Raw genomic sequence first — 19,756 nt, 5'->3', positions numbered from 1 at the left:
AGAGCTCTGGGATGGAAAGGATTAACTCACCTGCTTCATTTCAAGCAAACTAAGCTCACTTAAGAGCCTTCACAAGAATCCAATCACGTAACTATGTACTGGACTTGTGTCAGCTGTGCCACGTTTGTCAGGCACCTGCAGCATTAGTCCAGGCAGCACAGCTAGAATCAAATGGATGCTGCAGAAATTATATTTTGTCATGTTCTGCTCTGAGCATCTGCTTAGCATTTCAAGTACATCAATCCTATATTCTAGAGAGGCTACTTCTCAGTCAAGCTAAATTGAAGAAAAAAACATTGGTTGCTGTAAACATGTCACTGCAAATAAGGAGGACTCTCTTCCACTCTCACACACATCTAGGTATGCATTTGAATGTAAGATTAATTATTGAATTTAGAACCTAAAACATCAGCCTTTGATAAAGCTTCAAAAGAATTTAAACTATGTGGTTCAAGGACTTCAGTATAATAATAAATAAATCTATGTAACTTAAACCTAGGGTCAGGTCCATACACTTGCTTATTCCAATCTCTAAAAAAAAACATAGGTCTTCTCACACAGTTGTTATATCTATATATTTTTAGTTTTTGCCATGTCCCTTACCCCTTCCCTTCGTGGAATAGAATAAATTCAGACATGCTCATGTCCATGCCCCCTCAGCTACTGTAAAAATTTAACTCTGTAACAGGTTCACAAGGTCACTTTCTGTATCCCTGCTAGAATGTACAACATGAGAAAAGCAAGAATAATGCTGAGGATTTAAATTTTTAGACTATCAAGTAGGAACAAACAATTGGATGCTCTTTAGTAAACAGACCAGAGCCTGTTCTTAAGATGAAGGCAGAAGTTCACAGAAATTCATTTTTGACTAGAGAAAAATACTTTTTCTACCTGTAACTTTGAAGCTTCCTGAACCACAAACATGAGAGAGACATATCAGGCACCCCAGAGATTCTCCAGATTATTTGAGGCACTGCATTAGTTCCATTGACCACAACCTCCTTGGATTATGGAGTTTGGGAGAAATGTTTTCCTCTAATTTCCTATAATTTCCACTTTTGATCCTTTACTTAATTCATATACTGACCTTCTGGCAAGACATCTAGATAAATAAAAAATTAATTTAGACATTGATCAAGTGAATGAAATCAAAAGCATTATATTGGCACTGCACCAAAAAGCATCAACTGAGAAATTGGATGACATAATAAAACTGTCAGAAATAAAAATATTACATCACAATTCATCTAGAATTACTCTGGGTTTTTAAAGGACAATTATGTCCAAGAGAAAAAAGAAAGATAGAAAAAAATCTCAGAGAGATATTATTATTCACATGATCTGGGAAAAAGATTAAAGAATGTGGAAAATCATCACAAAATTTTACAAAAATTTTGGCAAAAATTGTCTTAACAAAGTAGACAGACAAAAATAAAAGTCAATTTATATTTGATTTAGCATATATACTTATAGTTATATCTCTTGCATTTAGAAAAAACTATTCTTTTTAATTTCCAGACCCCTCCAGCTCCATAACAGATTTTTTATTTACTTAGGGAGACAAGTACCAGTTTTCCCATAAGTTTTATCTACCCCTTAGGCTTCAATCTCTTTGAGACACTTTGCAATCTTAAGATCACAGACACAATATCATGAGGCAATTTGACAAAAATAAAAAAAGGCATCAGTTGAAATACTTGCATAAGGAAGTGATAGAAAAGTAAATTGTTCCAAAGATGTTGAGGAGAGTTTGCATTTGCACAACAAAAATTAAATAAATAGTGTTCCTGAAGGGAAACTTTTGTGTGGTACAAATTTTCATTTTTGTTTAATGATAATAGTAGTTATTATTGTCATTATTGTAATTGTTGTTATCATTGTTGTTGTCGTTGTTATTATTATTATTATTATTATTATTTTAGTCCTTATTCACTTAAGAAGTATATGCAAATCAGATTTGTGGACAAAAATAATTTCCCAAAACATTAACCACTTATTTCAGTAAAGGAGGCAGTCCTTTTGAGACTGACATCACTGTTATCAAAATCTAGAAATCTGGGCAGTCTTAATTTATCTCACATAGATAAAAGAGAGGAGGAGAAAAGAAGTTACAAGTTTTTGGCTTAGGATTTTGTTTTATTTATTTTATTATATATTCTTCTCTTCGCTTCTCTTTTCTCACACTCTGGGAAGTTACATTTGTGTCCTTTGGCACAGAATCACAGAGTTGCAGAAAAAAACAAGGCTGGGGAAGGTTCTGGAACATAAGGCCTATGAGGAGTGGCTGAGGGAGCTGGGGTTGCTCAGTCTGGAGGAAGGAGGTTCAGGGGAGAGAGACCTTGTTGCTCTGTACACCTACTTGACAGGAGGTTGTAGTGAGGTGGTGGTCAGCTTCTTTCTTAGGGACCTGCTGATAGGACAAAGGGAAATGGCATCAAGCTGAACCAGGGGAGGTTTAGGCTGGGTATCAGGAAGAATTTCTTCTCTGAAAGAGTGATAAAGCATTGGAAGAGGTTCCCAGGGAAGTGGCAGAATCATCATCCCTGTGTTTATGTGTTTTAAAAAAAACAGTGGGTGTGGTATTTTGTAATGTTTCAGTGGGTGTGGGGGTATGAAGTCAAAGGCTAGGGTTGATTATCTGCACGTCTTCTCCAGCTTTAGTGATTCTATGACTCTATGAAAAGTGCTGAGGCCACTGAGCTGCAAGACATGCCTTTATTTTAGAAATGTAACATGAACAAGGACAAAGCTGCAACCTAGGTAAGAGTTTTGGGAACATTTGTTTCACTGAAATTCCTAAAAAGTCTCAATGGAGCTACTAAAACTTAAACTTACAATCACAGGGAGAGGTTTTTCAAAAGTTCAATTGGCACATAATTTTGAAAGCCAGGTTTGGAAAGGTATTTATCTGGAAAGAGACAAAGATTTTGTGTGTGTCACTACGACTCATACAAGAGTTGTGTGTTTGACATTTCATAAACACCCACTAAATGCTTTTGTGTAGTTTTGAGGAGTAGATATAACTGGTCTGATTTTTAAAAAAAATTACATCTCCCCCCCCATCCCCTTCTATTTCAGATTAACCCAATTAAGAAAACCCAGTGTCAGATGATCTTATATTTACAGCTGCACAAAATGCACAGGCTAGATATTCCTGTCCTGTATGTGTATGCATGAGTGATTATATATGCAAAAATTCTGTACTTAGAATATAGTATTGAATGCCTTTCAATAGTGTATTTCTTTTAAAGTCAAAGAGAATCTTCTTCAATCTCAAAAACATTTTTTATGATCAACAGTGTGCGCCATAAACATAAATAATGACTTTATTTTTTTTCCTCAGCTGCCATTAATACTAACATTAACATTCTTCAATGGAAAATTTTAATTGAAAAGATTACTAAATCTTGTTGTAGGGGTGTCTGTATGCTTATCTGAGGATACATTAATTTATTTTCATAAATATTGTACAATGCATCTACTAGATAACTGGAAGGTGACTTTTTTTCAACAAATGGGTAAAATTAATCATTAAAGGACCTAAAAGCCTGAGTTCTTAAATCAAATATTTCAGTGTATATTTAAAATATTAATAGTTCAATTGACAATACTTTTGTCATCTCCTGTATTTAACAAAATGTTCACCAGACATTATGTCCCATGGCTATGTCTCCCAAAAATTTTAACTCTAATATTTCTTATTAATGTGATTTATGTCATAATAAATTTATCCCTACCTGTTCAACACTTCAACAGGGAAAATCTTCAACAGGAAATTTATTAAATTATGCCTTTCACAATAATTTTTCTGAAGGAGAAAAAGGAATGTGCTGTAGTCTTCTCTTTATGCCACAAGATGGAGCTCAATCCCTGTACTACAGTTCTGCAACATGTTAGAGGTGGCTTTTTCCTTTTGCCATTCTCTTACCGGAATAAGTGACAACTTATTCCTAAAAGACAGCTTAGAATAAGGTAGTGTGATGCAATAGTCCTCTATTTATAGATGACAGAAGTGTCTGCAGAAAACAGTATTGTGATCCTACAGTGATGTATCCACAACCAAGTATGCACTTTATACACTCAAGATTTAAAAATAAAATGCTATTTTATAGGAGTAACAATATATTATTAACTAAATGACATTTAGATCTAGAATCCAGCACTTATTCAATAGAAAAACACAATTATTTGCCATACAGGGAGTTTTATGCTGGGTAAACATAATGATTGAATTTTTGATACAAAAAAAAAGAACTGGACTCTACATGACACTGAAGTCCAGAATAGGAATTACATCCTCCAACATGTGTCAACTAGAGTTTTTCTCTGAATATCGTGTTTCATTAAAGTATACTCAAGAATTACCAGATTCTTCAGCACTCACAAATTAAAGTGTTCTTTCACAGCAATAACTGAGAACCACAGAAGCACAGTTTGGCTGGACGGGACATCTAGAGTTTATCTAGTCCACTTGCTACAGCAAATCAGACCAGGGACAATTTCATATAGTTATTTTTAATAATGTTTCCAGCTTTCTGAAAAGTGATAACAATCTGTAATCCTGACCGTTCAGTTAAAAATATGAGCTTTGTACTTCCAGTATTTGAATATAACATTTTAATGGAAGCATCTATCTTGCAGTTACAGGGTAAAGTGTTGGCAAACTATGAATTACTGAGCACCTGTGTGGAAGTAAAACAAATTGAGATGGAAAGATTTCAGATTTCATTAAAGGACACGTCTCAAAGCCTACCCAGTAGTGTACACTGCTTTGGTACCTCTTCAGTGCAAAGAAATCACATACACAAGAAGGTTTTTAACCTTGACAATTATGTCGGTTAGAAGAGCTTTAGAATCCAGAAATCACATTCAAGTGACATACAACTAAGGCAACTAATTTTGCAAGTCTGATATGCCTTCAGAGAACTTTCATGCATTGTTGGATTACCAAGTACTTTTGCTTCTGTGAGCAAAGTGGGTGAGATCCAGAAAAAACCTATTTCAGAATCATGGAAAAAAAATAAACTCTCAATGTTTTGTTTTCCATGAAAGCTTTTGATGGCTCACAGATGCTGCAGTAATGTCTACCTATTCCACAGGATTTTTGAACATCTCTCACCTTATCCACACCCATATACCGTATCAACTTCTCACACTGTACTATATCCAGCACTTTTATATTTCTACAGTCTCAAGATACGTCATTTTTTTCTTTGTTTTCTCCTTTTCAAACTAATGCAAATCCAGATTCTCACACCCATATTTTTTCAACCATCTCTCTGATGGCTCACTTTGAAAAATGCTATCCTGCATGCCTGTTATTCCCATCACACTTACCTATCCTCCTCAAAACCTTCACCACTCGTCGGCTGTTTTGTCATGTCTATGGCCATTTCTATTGTTATCCTTTTCCTTTCTCTGGGACATTTCCTCCATCCTTAGAATAAAATATAATAAAATAAAATGGAACAAAAATACAGCCATTCACAGCACTTTTACTGAAATAAAACCTTCTGATTTATGGAAACCTGAAATATTTTATCTTTTCATTTCACCTACGCACTGTAGACCAGTTCTGGTCTACAGTGTAGTTGGTACTGGGTACCCCTCATCATTTCCTGCAAACCCTCTCAATTCTCCTTTCATTTTCAGCACTTGCAGGAAGTCCCCTCTCTTCTTTACAGCTGCTGTCATGTCCTATCACTGCCAATCATCTCACTACATTTCAGCTTTCCTCTCTAATTTCAGCCTCAATCTCTCTGCTTCCCTCAGCAACCTGCGCTTTTCTTTGGCTTCTTTGTTAAATGATCCAATTGATCACTTTCACTTCCTTTTCCCTGATGCTTTACTTCAGCTCCCTGACTTGCCAAAATGTTCATCCTTTACATTTCATACTTTTATTAAGCGTCTCCCGCTTTTTCTGTCTGACTTTTCTCTTGCTGTGCTTTCCTCATTCTAGCTACCAGCTATTCCATCTCATCACTGATCATCAGGCTTCACCATCTTCCCTTGTGACATTGAAGGCTGTTCCTTTTGACAGCACTGATATGTGCCTTATGATTACATCCTGTTTTTTCATTTCCTGGGATAGCACTGATGGGTAGTTTTCGAATATGCCTAATCATTCAGGTTCTTCAAAATAGGTCCCCTCTTTCAGTCCCAGAGTTCAGAAAGAGTGTGTTCACTTGGAATACATGGAACATTTTTTTCAATTTCTTCTTTTGATGTTTATCATTTTATAGATAATTCTTTTCTCTTTGCCTTAGATGTCAGATTCTGGAAAGAGTGATATTTTCAATCCAAATGAGAAAGATTGTGCAGACAATTTTTACAGCTTCTGGCCTTGATGCATGCACTATATAATGGTAAAAAATATTATTAGACCAAAGCAATAAAGTTTTCTTCATACTCAGGTGAGTATCTCACTTTGTGTATTACATAGCATTTTTTTCCTAACTTTCTCACATCCTCAGTGGTTTATGTAATTTCCCAATGCTAAGCTGAGCAGCCTTGAAATGTGCATGCAGATATAATCTATAAATAAAACCAGCATACCACAGAGTATTTTCTTTGTGTTACTTCATGAAACATTTAATGAGACAATTAGAAATTTCCCATAGAAAGTGAGAAATCTGGGTACACAACAATTCAAGAGAGAAAGGAAATAAATGAAGGACTCAGTGGACAATGAGATAAGGGAGTCCTGAACAGAGTAATACTGTCTTTAGATTCCTAATTCTCAGGGAATGCTATAGAGTGAGCTAGACTCTGTCAACTAATTGCACTGAGTGGGTGCCATAAAGTGAAGAAGTCAAATACTTTCTATCAATCTGACACTTCACTTTTGAGATTGCAAGCTTCTTCCAAACAAGGAAATTCTTCAATAGACCTTGAAGGTGATGTCTGATTGCTTCCACATGCAGTTAATGTAGGAATTTTTTTTATTATTAATGTGGAAAAGTAAGAACAGGGATCCATTCTCTTACAGTGAGAGCTGGAGTAGACTGAGTCATCTAGTCAGCGAGGCTTTATACTGCTACTACTGCTTCACTTCACCTGCCTAAGTAGCATTTGTTCATGCTGTCATACAACTGGCATATTAGTCTGATATGGGCAGCCATTAATAAAAAAAAAGGAAAACAGATATTAACATTTCAAAATAGTCTAAATAACCTTTTAATACTTTATATCCATGTCTTAAAGTGAAAGGAAAATAGACTTATCCAACAGAACAAGTCAGAAGAAAATTATTCAAGAAAGTAGTAAATTAAGCACATATTTGCCCACATAGTATTGCTTGCCTTAACAGCTGCAAAAATCTTATGATATGTGTGGTATCACTGTACATTGATGTTATCTGGTTTAGTCACTTTTCATGCAGTCATATATATATATATATATCCAAATAGTGCCAGAATAAAAAATAATTTGATTTTTTTTCATTATTTCTCTCTCTTGAATTGTCTTTTTGTGATTTTTTTTCTCAAAGTCAAGAAGTATCAGAAAATGCAATAAAGGGGTTTGAAATGGTTTGTTTGTAAATATTGGTATTTCATTCATTACTCATTACAAATTGAATTTTAACATCTTGATACAAACAGAAAAATTCTTGTAATACAAACAGAAAAATCTATGGCAAAGATTTTAATCATGAGTGGGATTGAGCATCTCTTAAATGGAAGAAGGCTCATTTGAAGGCAACTTGGTAGCAGGTGTGTGTCACGTCTCACATTCCTGCATAAAAAACTGGCTTGTCTTGATTGCATTTAATATTCACCAAAACAAAACAAAAAAAGCAGAAGATGTCTTTGGCAGCACACCTTAGCTCTAGTCCATACCTAGGCAGTGCAGTGAAAAGCTGTATTAAGCATAAGACTCATGAGATGCAACCTTCAGTCCGTCGTTCTCTCTCATAAGCACACAGATTTTTTTTGCCTGAAGTATTGATCGTACCTGTTACATGCAAAACACTGACTTGGTGGAAAGAATGGAGGAAGGCACAGGAGAGGAAGAGGCAGAGGGTGCAGTCCTTACTTCAGGGCCTCAGCTTTACAGAGATACCCCACTATTAAGGAGTTTAAACAACATGACAGTTCCCTGACATTTTTCATAAAAAAAGGTGTTTCCTCAGAATTAATATGGTTAACAAGCATATACTAAGATCCTGATAGAGCTGAAAGACTCCAAAATGGTGGTGACTGCTTTCTTTATTCATTAGATTCACAATGCCTGAAGGTGTGCCCTTTGATCCAGTTTTATACTTCTCAGCAGGCCTCCAACTGCTTTTCTTGCAACTGTATGAATAGAAATGAGCAGAAACCACAATGAATGACCTTTCTTTTGGTCACTGTTTATAATGACTTTATATGCTTGAAAAATTTCAGAATAATTCACAGCTGAACTTAAACCACACAGCAGAAAAGGGCAGGGACAGGAAAAAAAAAAAAAAAAAAAAAAAAAAAAAAAAAAAAAAAAAAAAAGAGAAAACACTGGAATTTCATTCCTTTTGACATGAATGGGACTCTTTGTTCCAAAGTTACCAAAGTCATGACAGTCCAGATAATAATTGCAAATTTTAATTGAGAATTCAAAAATTAAAATGAGGTGAAAAAAACCTAATAAATTGTGCCACTGCATTCAAGAACACAGTAGGGAAGTCAAAAGGTGTAGAAGCTTTTGAGGAACTGAGATATTTATATTCTCATAAGGTTATAACCCTTCCCTTATCTTCTTTTTTTTTTTCCTTTTTTCAGGCAGAATTTCAAAATTTCTTCTCAGTCCCATTAAATAACATAAAAATCAAGATTGTTGTTCCTCTAAATAAAGTATGATGGTGCTAAGAATGTAGAAATTATATTCATCTTTTAGTAATTTAAAAAAATCTGGCATTTCAAAAAGTCTACTTCAAAGTTTTTAAGCATTTTTAATAATTTACTTAAAATCCAATAAAAGAAGTATAAATCTAGATACTGTCAAGTCAAAGTTGGGCTGTCAGAAACTCTGGTATCAGACTGTCTCATAGCTGGGATTGTGCCACAGACCCCAGAAAAATTCTTGCCACCATAAGGAAATATTAAAAGATTTTTCACCCTAACTCATCTTTCAGTTCTCAGACAAAAGAGACACAAGGCCTCCTCTGCTGTGTGTTTGCAACACCAAGGTCGCATTTTTCCTACTGTGAATCCCTATGAGTGAAATTAAGAAAGATAAATAGAAACATATACGAATGAGTAAAGAAAAAAGTAATATGAAATTTGACTGTTTATGCAAACATATAATGAATATTGGTGTTCCTGTGCGAAGGAAACAGAAAATTCCTTCTTGGTTCTATGATCATCTTATTGGACCTAGGTTTCTTGCTTCTCAGGAACTCAACATATGTGAATTGGGTTTTTTTGTTTGTTTACGTGGTTTTCTTTTAAATGTAGATTTTCTGTGGGGCAGGGACAGCTAGTTGTGTAGAGGATGGGAGGTAAATTGGACTCTTATAAATAATGAACAAAGAACAAATTTTGAAAAATATTTTTATATTTAAATTTTCTAGATTTACCTATTTGAACAGAAATCAAATACACAAACACCTCTGGAAATCTGTCCCAGAAATATTGTACTCTATAACCAGGTATAGCTAAGAGGAATAATTAAGATATTTACTTGATTAAATTCTCAGTTGCTGTTAAACTGAGTATTGTGCCAGCCAATGTTTTTAATGAACCTGAGATTTAAAATACAAAGGGGAAACATAAGGAAAAAAAGAATAATGTGTTAAAGGAAAAATCATTAATAACACACAAACTCAATACTTAGTTTGATTTAAGGCATGACCTCTCTCCTAAGCTCCTTTTCCACCCACCACCAGCTCCTTAGGTAGCACACAGCCATCAGGTAGCCAGGGTGGGTAACTACAGTACAGCAGCCAGCCTGTAAGCCAGCATGGCAAAAGGTGGGATGTGCTGCAGCCAGTGCTAGTCCCAGGTTTTATAATTATTTTTTAAAAAAATTCAGAGCTTCATCATACTTTGTTCTTAGTAAATGCTAATTGAAAAGAATGCATCTCATCCGTAAACCATATGCATTTATCTTAACTACTCCATCCCTCACTGTCGATGAATTTTTGGTGGTTTATTGTTATGCTACTTATAAGATGTATATACTATTCTTAATAAAACTTCCTTATGTTAATTTTTATTTCTCTTTTGTATGATTTCCTTCACAGCTCTTCCTCCTTTCTCTAATGCTTTTTCTCTCCCTTTTATTTCTCCATCTCTCAAACTCTTTCCCTTACTCTCCTATTGCATTTTCATACATATTCACTGTCATACCCTTTTCCTTTTCTTTTTTCTTTTTTTTTCTCTAGTTCATTCATGGTTTCTGTTCCTCAGAAGCCATTTGGAACCAAGCTCCTGAAAAATACCCGTTTTCATAATTTACAGGTGTGTGTGTATATATATATATATATGTCTTATGCTCTGTTCCTCTAGATAATTTGATATCTCTACTCCCATCTCCTTTTTCTCCTGCTACCTAGAAATTGTACACTATTTGATTAATTTCGTGATAATTGATGTTTTCGGAACACAGTTACTTCTGAGATCCCTTCCCAGCAATTAAGGGAAAAGATGAGACTCAGAAACTACTGTTCAAGGGCACCTATATAGCTCATGTTGATTGTACTCTAAGTTTTCCTGTAAGATAGGGGATCCAGATAATTCATGAGACAAAATGTGGAAATCAGATGTAATTCTGAAAATACTGGAATCTGAAAGAAATTGTAAGACCATGAGAATTTGTCCTCTTTTAGGGTCAGAGAGAAAACATTGGTTGGACAGCTCTGTTAGTTCTTTCATCAGTTCTTATTTTCTTCTCATAGGAATTGATTAACAGGTTAGTTTTCTTACAGCAATGTTTCATATTCATGAAAGAAATATCTACAGAGGGTTTAATTTTTTCTTGATTTTAAAAATGAGAAGACACAAAACTCTGTGTTCTTACTCCTTAGTTATTCATGTCCATGTATATATACCATTTGTAAAGTAAATGGTTTACTGCAGCAAAAATGCAAGACTTTAATTCTGCATCACTTAATTAAGAATTCACAGTACTGTTAATTAGTGCATTAATCGACTTTCTTGTCAATTTATCTCATGTAATTTAACATTTATGATCCAAGACATTAGTAATACTGCCTCACCCCTAGGAATTTGCCAATTTAACCCCTGTCAGCATGGGCTCATTTCAATAGGTATTAAAAAGAAAAAGTTAAGGAGAATTTCTCAGGTACTTGGTGGTTCATAAAAGGAGTTGGTACCATATTAAAGAAATCAAATATGTAATTATTTAATTATGGTTATATAGTTAATTGTATTCCTAATACTTAACTATTTTAGGTTAGACAAGAGAGCCCATAAAGATAACAGCATTAGTGTCAGAAAACAAAAGATCCTAATATTGTTCACAATAATTGTCCTTTCAAAATTGTTCCAATTAGATTCCAGAGTGATGAAAATCACTATTTCAAAAAAATAGGCTTATACAGGGGTGGTAAGAGTAGCCATCTGACTACATCTGACAGAAACTACTTTCTTGCATTCCATTATTTGTCACAAAAGAGTATATTCTTGGAGCTACGTGGAAGAAATTTAATGCCAAATGAGTATTTAAAAACAATCTCTTCCACTTCATAATTAGATGAAAAGTCAAAAATTAAAGTATTCAATATGGTAATGTTTCACTAACATTTTTAGTTCACAGAAGCAAAATACTGCAAAGCAAAAATGGAATAATCACATTTTATACCACTGTAATTCCACTATTTTATCTTTAACATTTTATTCTTAAAAAACCATTGAACCCTCACTCTTTCACCTGTTAAATCTCTTTGAGCACATGTGCTTTAGGACAAGAAGAAAAAAGGCATATGAGAACACTTCAAGCAGAAAAGCTCATTTGGATCCACAATTAAATGCATACACTTTTAATTGGAATGATGACAATTAGAAATATTTGCATTGAGAAAAGCATTTATGGAAAAGGTATTGAATCTTTGACTTAGACCTTATCTGCTGGCATAGCTTTGACCTTTAGATGGCTTTTAGAGTCTGTGCATATATTATTGGTACATAGTCTTTGATCACATTAGTCCTTGATCACAGAAAGGCTTTTAATGTAGATTAAAGAATTGTCACCATAAGAGGTGACCAAGGATGCACATATGCCTCAAACCCACACCAAATGCATCTAAGCTATCTCTGGTGTGCTTATCTGGATGGATACAGAGGATTCAAAACTACAGCAGTATCCATGGTTTGATTTTCAGATTCTTAGTGGAGTAATACAGAAGGCTGAACATAGATATTAGCTCAGTGACCTACACAAAATTTACAACAAAACTAGAGGTAAACCAGCACACAAGTTCAGAAGTAAGCCATTATTTACTGATTATTTCTATAATTTTATTTTATTCAACTAGTCTGATGCAGGAATCTGCACTTCTAAACTAAGTAATCATTAACAAATCACCACAATATTGGTAATGGAAATAATGGAATGTATTACTTACTGGTGCAAGCAGGTACTTGAAATTACACAGCATTTACAGGATACCAAAATCAGGACAGTTCCCCATCTCAGGAGGACATATTTTGGCCCCCCAATATCTTGTTTAGATTCCTGTAAGAATCATATTTAACTTCCGTCTTTTGTGTGCTTTTTTCATCCTACTTCACTTGCTTAACATCCACTTTCTTTCTTATAACTTATCATCTTTTATTTTTCTGAAGAGTATTCAACATTCAGAATGAAAATTCGTTTTTTTTTTCCCTCAAGGTCAGTTAAGAAATGTGTAAATGTGTTAGTATAAAACAGGGAACACTATGTACTTACATTTTATTTTCAGCTTTTTATTTTCCAGTAATTATTTGCCAAGGAATTGGCATTTTATGCAACAACATAATGTAAGTTTTAACCTCAGAAAAATACAGATACAAATATTTATATATTGGGCATCAAGCTTATCTTGCAACATAGAGATGTTTCAACATAAACCATTTAAGTGTCTTTTCGTGGGAGAGTAGGATGGGGGTGGCATGTAAACTAAAATAAAACAAGCAGCAACAGAAAATTGAAATATTTTTTGATATCAAAGAAACAAATGATTTTTCTCTAGTTCTAAAATGTATCTCACAATTATCTATTCCTCTGTGTAAACAGCTCAGTCTTTTAAATAAAACCAACTTAAAACAAATTTCCTCCTTTGACAACATTTCTCTCCTTTGATCAGTGCTTTATATGAATTTGAACTTTTTAATTTCCAGTGTGCCATTCCGTCATCATTCGTTCTTGGGAAAACTTGATCTTCATGAGAACATGCTGCGGTTTGAAAATAATGACCTTGGATTAAAAAAAGAAAACAGAGGCATATCGGAAAGCATGCAGAACAATGATGCTTTTACCTCCAGGCAATGTCACATTAGTTGCTCTGTGCTCAGCAGGACCTGAAGGCTTATCCAACATATTTGCTTTGAAAATTTCACAGATAACATTAATTTGAAAAACTGCTAGTAAGCATGCAGGAAGGCAATAGCAGAACTATAGTAAATGGCATAATAAAGTATGTGAATAAACATTTTAAAAAATAAATAGTTTGTTTTTTTTTTTCCAACTAAGTTATATGTTCGGATCTGCATCTGCTTTGGCTAAAAACTTATACTGACTTCTAACTCTGACATTTTTCTTTATTCCATGGAGTAAAAGTTTCCAAATTATATCCTTCTTCTGAGAAACCCTTACTGCATATCTTCTCAGTCAGAACCATTGCTAAATCACTTTTCCTTCCTTCAAAAATCATCTTTCTCTTGACTCCAATATACATTAAGATCATCAGGATTAATTTCCTGTAAACATCAGGGACATCTATCATACTGACAAAATGTAATGGAAATTAAATGTGGATGCAACTTAAGCATGCATGTGAAAAGTATTGCCTGTTTAAATGTAACAATCACAGCTCATAAGAAAAGATACTACATCATTAATTTATGAACAAATCACAAACAAAAAAAATATATCTGAGAAAACTGTGATCTGCTAATGTGTGTTACAGGATCAATCTGAGAGTCTGAACTTGCTGGAGTGAAATATGTACTGGGAATGTTTATTTCAATTTCTGTCCAGTTCCTTTTCGGCTTTGTGACAATCTTACTATGCCATACATCATATCATGGTTGTTTATCTCGCTTTTGACAAGATACATGCTATAAAAGGAAAAGTCTTGTCCTACTTTGTTAAAAGCAATTTGTGGACCTAGAGATAAAAGAGCTTTTAAATAAGTTTTTTAAAAATAATGTTATTATAATTTTCAATAAACCACAAAATTATACTAAATTATAATTTTCCATTTTCTCAGGGGTGTCTCCTCTAATATTTCTGTTACATTTGTTGATAATAGAATGATGGATATGAGCCAGAGAAAGGGCGTGGCACAAAGTATCTTCCAGCTTTGTATTTCCTACTGCAAATATTGAAAATCAATAAATGGATGATCTGACACAGTAAATCAAGTCTTTTGTTTGAATGCACTCTTGCAGAGTTGCTGATTGTATTTCCCTCTAGTTACCATTCTGTCCATCTTGTCCAAGACTGTTACAACAGGTTGCAGTAGAAATTTCAGAAAGGCTTTTATTGCTTCTATCATATTATTTCAAAAATGTACTTTTGTATAATTGATAAATAAAGGATGATACTGTATTTGAGAAGCACAGTAATTCTTTCTATATTTGTTAGAATATTTGAAGAGTCATTCCAGAAATACCTAAAAATGCAGAAATTTATCTGCAATATACTGCTACAAGAAAACTCAGGAACACACACATTCTTGTGAGTTTAAAAATTGCAGATTTAACAGGTACTTTTTAGGTGGGGTGTTTATATGATATTGTATTTTTTTAGTGTGATTTTTATCCCTGTAAGTAAATATTCTCACCTCTGGGTATGAATCATCTTTTCCACATAATTATGACCACACTATTCAACAACACTCTGTGTATTGTGGAAAGCCACTTAATGACTGTGCTGTCACAGACATCAGATTATGTTAAATCCTAACATTGTCTTAGTATTGAACATTGCCTGCATTTTTAAAGGAAACAATCCGATTAAGGAAAAAAAAGTTGCAGATCAGTCATGGAGCTGAAAAAAATTTATCAGCAAAACTAAAATGTATACCATAGGCCACAAAGTTTTTACAGAATTTTTTCCAGTAACACATTTCATTCCCAAATTCTACTGATTCTTGTCTTGAAATAAGTATTATCAAGGACATTCATATATCATGTTCCAGCTTTGTGAAAAGCACCTTTCATCTAATCTAAATTTAAATACCTATCTTAGATACTTTACGAAAACAAGCTTTTAAATAATCACCTTACTTTTTATTTCTCTGTGCCAGAAATATTGGAAAAATTGCAATATTTTGTATTTTAATTTATTTCTTTACAATGAAAACTTCAATTAAGAGGTTTCTGCTAGAAGGGTTTTCACCTGGCAGTGAGAGGGAAAGAGAGAGCTATTGAGATTTCCTCTAAATTTCCTAAGGGTTCTTAAAGTTTAAGGCATTGATTGTATCTATTTTCATATATAGGCTGGATTGACCTTGGCTGGATGCCAGGTGCCCACACAGATGTTTTACCACTCACCCTCCATCAAAAGGACAAGAGGAAAAAAGTATCATTAAAAGCCTCTGGATGCAGATAAGGACAGGAAGACTACTTACCAATTGCCATCAAGGACAGAACAGACTTGTGTTAGGGATAGTAATGTATTTTATTTCAAGTATTGCAACAAAATAGGGTGGTGAGAAGTAAAACTAAATCAAAAACACCTTTTTCCCACCCCTCCCTTTATTCAAAGCTCAGCTTCACTCTGACTCTTCTGCCTCCTAAGCAATGCTGGGAGATGGGGAATGGGGGTTGCAGTCAGTTCCTACCATTCTGTCTATGACTCTTCTTCCTCATCCCGCTCAGGCTGCAGTTCTTCAACAACTGCTCCAGAATGGGTCCTTTCCATGGGGTACAATCCTACAGGAAAAGGCTGATCTAGTGTAGGTAGATACACCTGCAGGTACTGCAGGTGGATATCAGCTTCACCTTGGACCTCCTTGGGCTGCAGGGGGACAGCCTTCCTCACCACAGCCAGCACCCCACTCTACAAGGGAACCTCTGCACCTCCTCCCCTCCTCTTCACGGCCCCTGGTGTCTCTGGGGCTGTGTCTCTCACATATTCTCACTCCCTTCTCCCAGCTGTTCTGGCACAGAATTTTTTAACCCTATCTTAAATATATTATCACAGAGATGCTACCAATGTTGCTGAGAGACACAGCTTCAGCCAGCAGGGCGTCCATCTTAGAGCCAGCTGGAATTTGTTCTGCCCAACATGGGGGCAGCTTCTGGTGTCTTTTCACAGAAGTCACACCTGCCACCCTCAGTGTTATCAAAATCTAACTACATAAACCCAATAAAATACTTAAATAAAGAAGTACATTTTTGTTCTCGTGTTTTACTTTTTTCTAATAAATATATTAAAAAGTAATTATGTTTGCTATTTTCACTTTATATTGAGTCTTGATTAGTCAGAAAATGTTAAAAGTATCTTCGCATTATAATTTTTGTCACTTAGATCTGAATGATAAAAATACATTAATTTGGGGGGAAAGATATATTTTAGATTTTATTTTGGAAAAAGACTGCAAATAATATTAAAATAGAGTGCATGGGAAGTTAATGATGAGTTGAATGTCAAACCAAATTAATCACATACTCAGGAAAACTGAAATAGATACACTGTAAATTTGTTCATTCCTAATTTCGACGACAAATTATCAGTGCTCAGGAGAAAGGGAAAAAGAGACAACAACAGAAAATTGGGTTTGCAGGCTAGAAGTCAAATGATGAAAGAATAGTGGAGCAAGAATGGTAAACTGAACCAGTGGTAAATAAACAGGGAATAACAAAAGCAATCTTTCCTTTTGAAAAAAAAAAAAACAAACAAAAAACAAAACAAAAAAAAAATCAAAACCAAACCAACAAAACAAAATAAACACAAAAAAACCCCAACCAACAACTTTTTCTTCTGTATATTTTTTGTAGAGCTTTTTGTTCTGTATATTAAGATTAGAGGAGACTCTAGAAATAGGAAAAAATAACAATATACTTCTCTGTAAAACATTATTCACTCCTGCAATCATGAATCACTTAACTATAATGTAAAACAGTATGGGGATGGCTATAGAAACTTTGAGAAACAAGAAAAACTAAGTTTAAAATAGTGTATTATCCCTCATCTCTTTGAAGGTACATATTGGCTTTTCAATTACTTGGAATCTGAATTCCAAGTGGAAATTCTTTATTACTACTGTTTAACAGAATGTGCTTTTGTAGAAAATCTTTGCACTAATCACTATTAATCCAGCAACATTTAATGTCTTGAAAGGATTACAATACATTGGAGGATCAGAATTAGGAGACCATTCTCATTTAATAATTTGACCCTTAGAAAAGGGAAAACTCCTATGCTTATGTTCTGATTTAGTGATTTCTTTAAAATTCAGTCAGTACTTACCAATGGCTTGCAATAAAGGCTAGATAAGGTCCAACTTTGTCTTCCCATCTCCCATCTCTCTTTCACATTACAATAAAAAACCTTTGTTTAGGCTAGTCCCTTTCTTGCTGATGTAAAGAAAGGTATATAAAATTATTTGAGGTCTGATACGTGGCAAATAACTGCAAAGAATATAAAATCAGCGCCTCTTACTTGTAAAACAAAGCCTAAGAAATAAAACAACAACCAAATATTATATCTAGTATGAAAAAATATATATACCTCAAAGAAGCATAGGCAGATTTAATCCATTATATATTTAGTACCAAAAGGCCTATGAAAAATTACCCAACTTCATGACAGCTGGAAGTTGTTTTGTTACTAATTATACCAGATCACCATAATTGCAGGCAGTATGACACATAGACAGAACTTATGCAGACACTCTATTTTAAATCTAATGCTTCAATGCCAATTTTCTAGAATAAAGGATGCATTTTAACCTTTTTTAATTTTTGGCTTTTGAAAAAATAGTTCAAGAGCTGAATTTATGCTCTTTAGGTATGTCTGAAATTTCATATCAGAAATGTCAAAACCTTTACACAAACAGTAAAAAAGGTCACTTTAGCCCTCTTGCAGAAAAGTGAATAATTTCTGCATCTGATCAAGAAACTGTTGGGAAGACTGATGGAAGAGTCCCTCTCAGACTGGCCTTGCATCAGATGCCAGTGGTGAAATTTACTGTCACAGAAGGCAGACAACCATTTCATGGACCTACAAGTCAAGCACATTTCATTCCCACGAATTGTCATTCATGTCAGTATATTTTCTCTTCTATAGAACATGAAGAAGCAGTTAGATCCAACTCTGATGCAAATTATAGAAACAAATGTCGAACCTGGGATTTATGTTAATTACTATCTGCTTTTATTGCATCCCTGTTTCTGTCTCCCAGTATTCTCCATGCTTTCAGATCTTCCTAGAAACAAGTAATTTTGATGTGGAGAACCTACAGTTAATATGATCTTACCTATTATATGAGCTGTGAAGATGTAAGAATTTTCACAGAAACACTGTACCACAAATACTGGTGTAGATTGCAGATATCAATGGGTAACACAAAGAATGATTTATTATGTTTAAAACCGTGTCAGTAATTTTTCCTAGGAAATAAGCTTGGAAATGTTAAGAGCTTCTTTAGGTAGATGATTTTTATTGCACAATACACACTATATGCCGAAACAATCACCATCAGCAATTGTACTCTTTTCTTGGCCTGGTTTTGGAAATGTTCCAAAATCATATAAATTCAACCAGACTATCCTCAGAAACACTTAACTTTAAATCACTCTCTGATTTACAGAGAAACAACTCATTCCATTATGAAAACTTACAGTTCTTTAACTGCAACTTTGAGAGACACTGTGAGATTATGCCAGGCAGCAGGCTAAATGGTCCAGAAGTTTTGTACTTCAGAAGCACAGGAACCACTTTTAGCAGTTTAAGAGATTTTTTATAGTAGCTCTATAAAAGTTATTTCTTACCTCTGAATTACCCAGAACACCAAATTAAAAACGTTTCCACTGTACCTTTATGTAATCTGAAGAATTTAATTTTGTTCCTTTATTTTGAGTTGACCTTGCCTGGCATGCCTCACAATAAAATTGAAACACTTCATCTTCATTTAGCATATAAGCATCACCCTCTGTCCAGAAAGGGAAAAAGATCAAGAGCCCTAATATTAGCTATGGTAGCTATATGAGAAACAAAAATCAAATTTAACTACAAAGAAATAATAGCTGCTGTCTCAAAGAAATGGCTGTTTCATTCTATTATTCACTTGTTTGTCTCTCAGCCTCTTTCTTACCTACAATTTAAAGGAAAAAGTTTTTTAAAATGGGCTAAAATTTAGACTCTGCTGAAGATTACTAATTTTTCTTCTGACTTCAAAACTAAGATGTCAACCTTTTTTGGTTTTAGACAAGAAATCACTGGAAGGTTAAGACAGAACCCTGAACAGAGTTTGAGTAATAGGCTAATAAATGGTTGGATCACACAAGCTTATCTGAGTCTTGGCAATAAGATTCTAGTTTAGCAAAGTTGAGGTCAGGAAATTGAACTTGTAAAATGAATCACTCATGCAGAACAGAGAGAAGACACAGAT

At 34.2% G+C, this 19,756-nt stretch overlaps 2 long non-coding RNA genes across 4 annotated transcripts in view; one reads left to right on the top strand and one right to left on the bottom strand.

Moving 5' to 3' along the window:
- The window catches only part of LOC135289132 (uncharacterized), a 39,560-nt gene extending 20,262 nt beyond the window's left edge, over positions 1-19,298 (bottom strand). Inside the window, exons 1-2 of the long non-coding RNA XR_010351930.1 lie at positions 19,182-19,298; positions 17,614-17,720 (exon numbers count right to left, since the gene is read on the bottom strand). This is a non-coding gene — a long non-coding RNA (uncharacterized LOC135289132). The remainder of the gene's footprint in view (positions 1-17,613; positions 17,721-19,181) is intronic.
- LOC135289125 (uncharacterized) lies at positions 2,276-13,609 on the top strand. 3 transcript variants are annotated; one of them, XR_010351925.1, is made up of 5 exons: positions 2,276-2,380; positions 2,656-2,760; positions 6,267-6,413; positions 10,358-10,433; positions 13,314-13,609. It is a non-coding gene; the product is annotated as an uncharacterized LOC135289125 (long non-coding RNA). The 3 variants fall into 3 exon arrangements; XR_010351924.1 differs by lacking the exon at positions 10,358-10,433; XR_010351928.1 differs by lacking the exon at positions 10,358-10,433 and having other exon boundaries at positions 2,278-2,369.
- Positions 19,299-19,756: the final 458 nt, after the last annotated feature.

This window comes from Passer domesticus, chromosome 1, assembly GCF_036417665.1.
Source record: "Passer domesticus isolate bPasDom1 chromosome 1, bPasDom1.hap1, whole genome shotgun sequence".
Classification (NCBI taxonomy): Eukaryota; Metazoa; Chordata; class Aves; order Passeriformes; family Passeridae; genus Passer; species Passer domesticus.
Note: the sequence above shows the minus strand (reverse complement) of the source record. Positions and strands in the feature narration are given on the sequence as shown.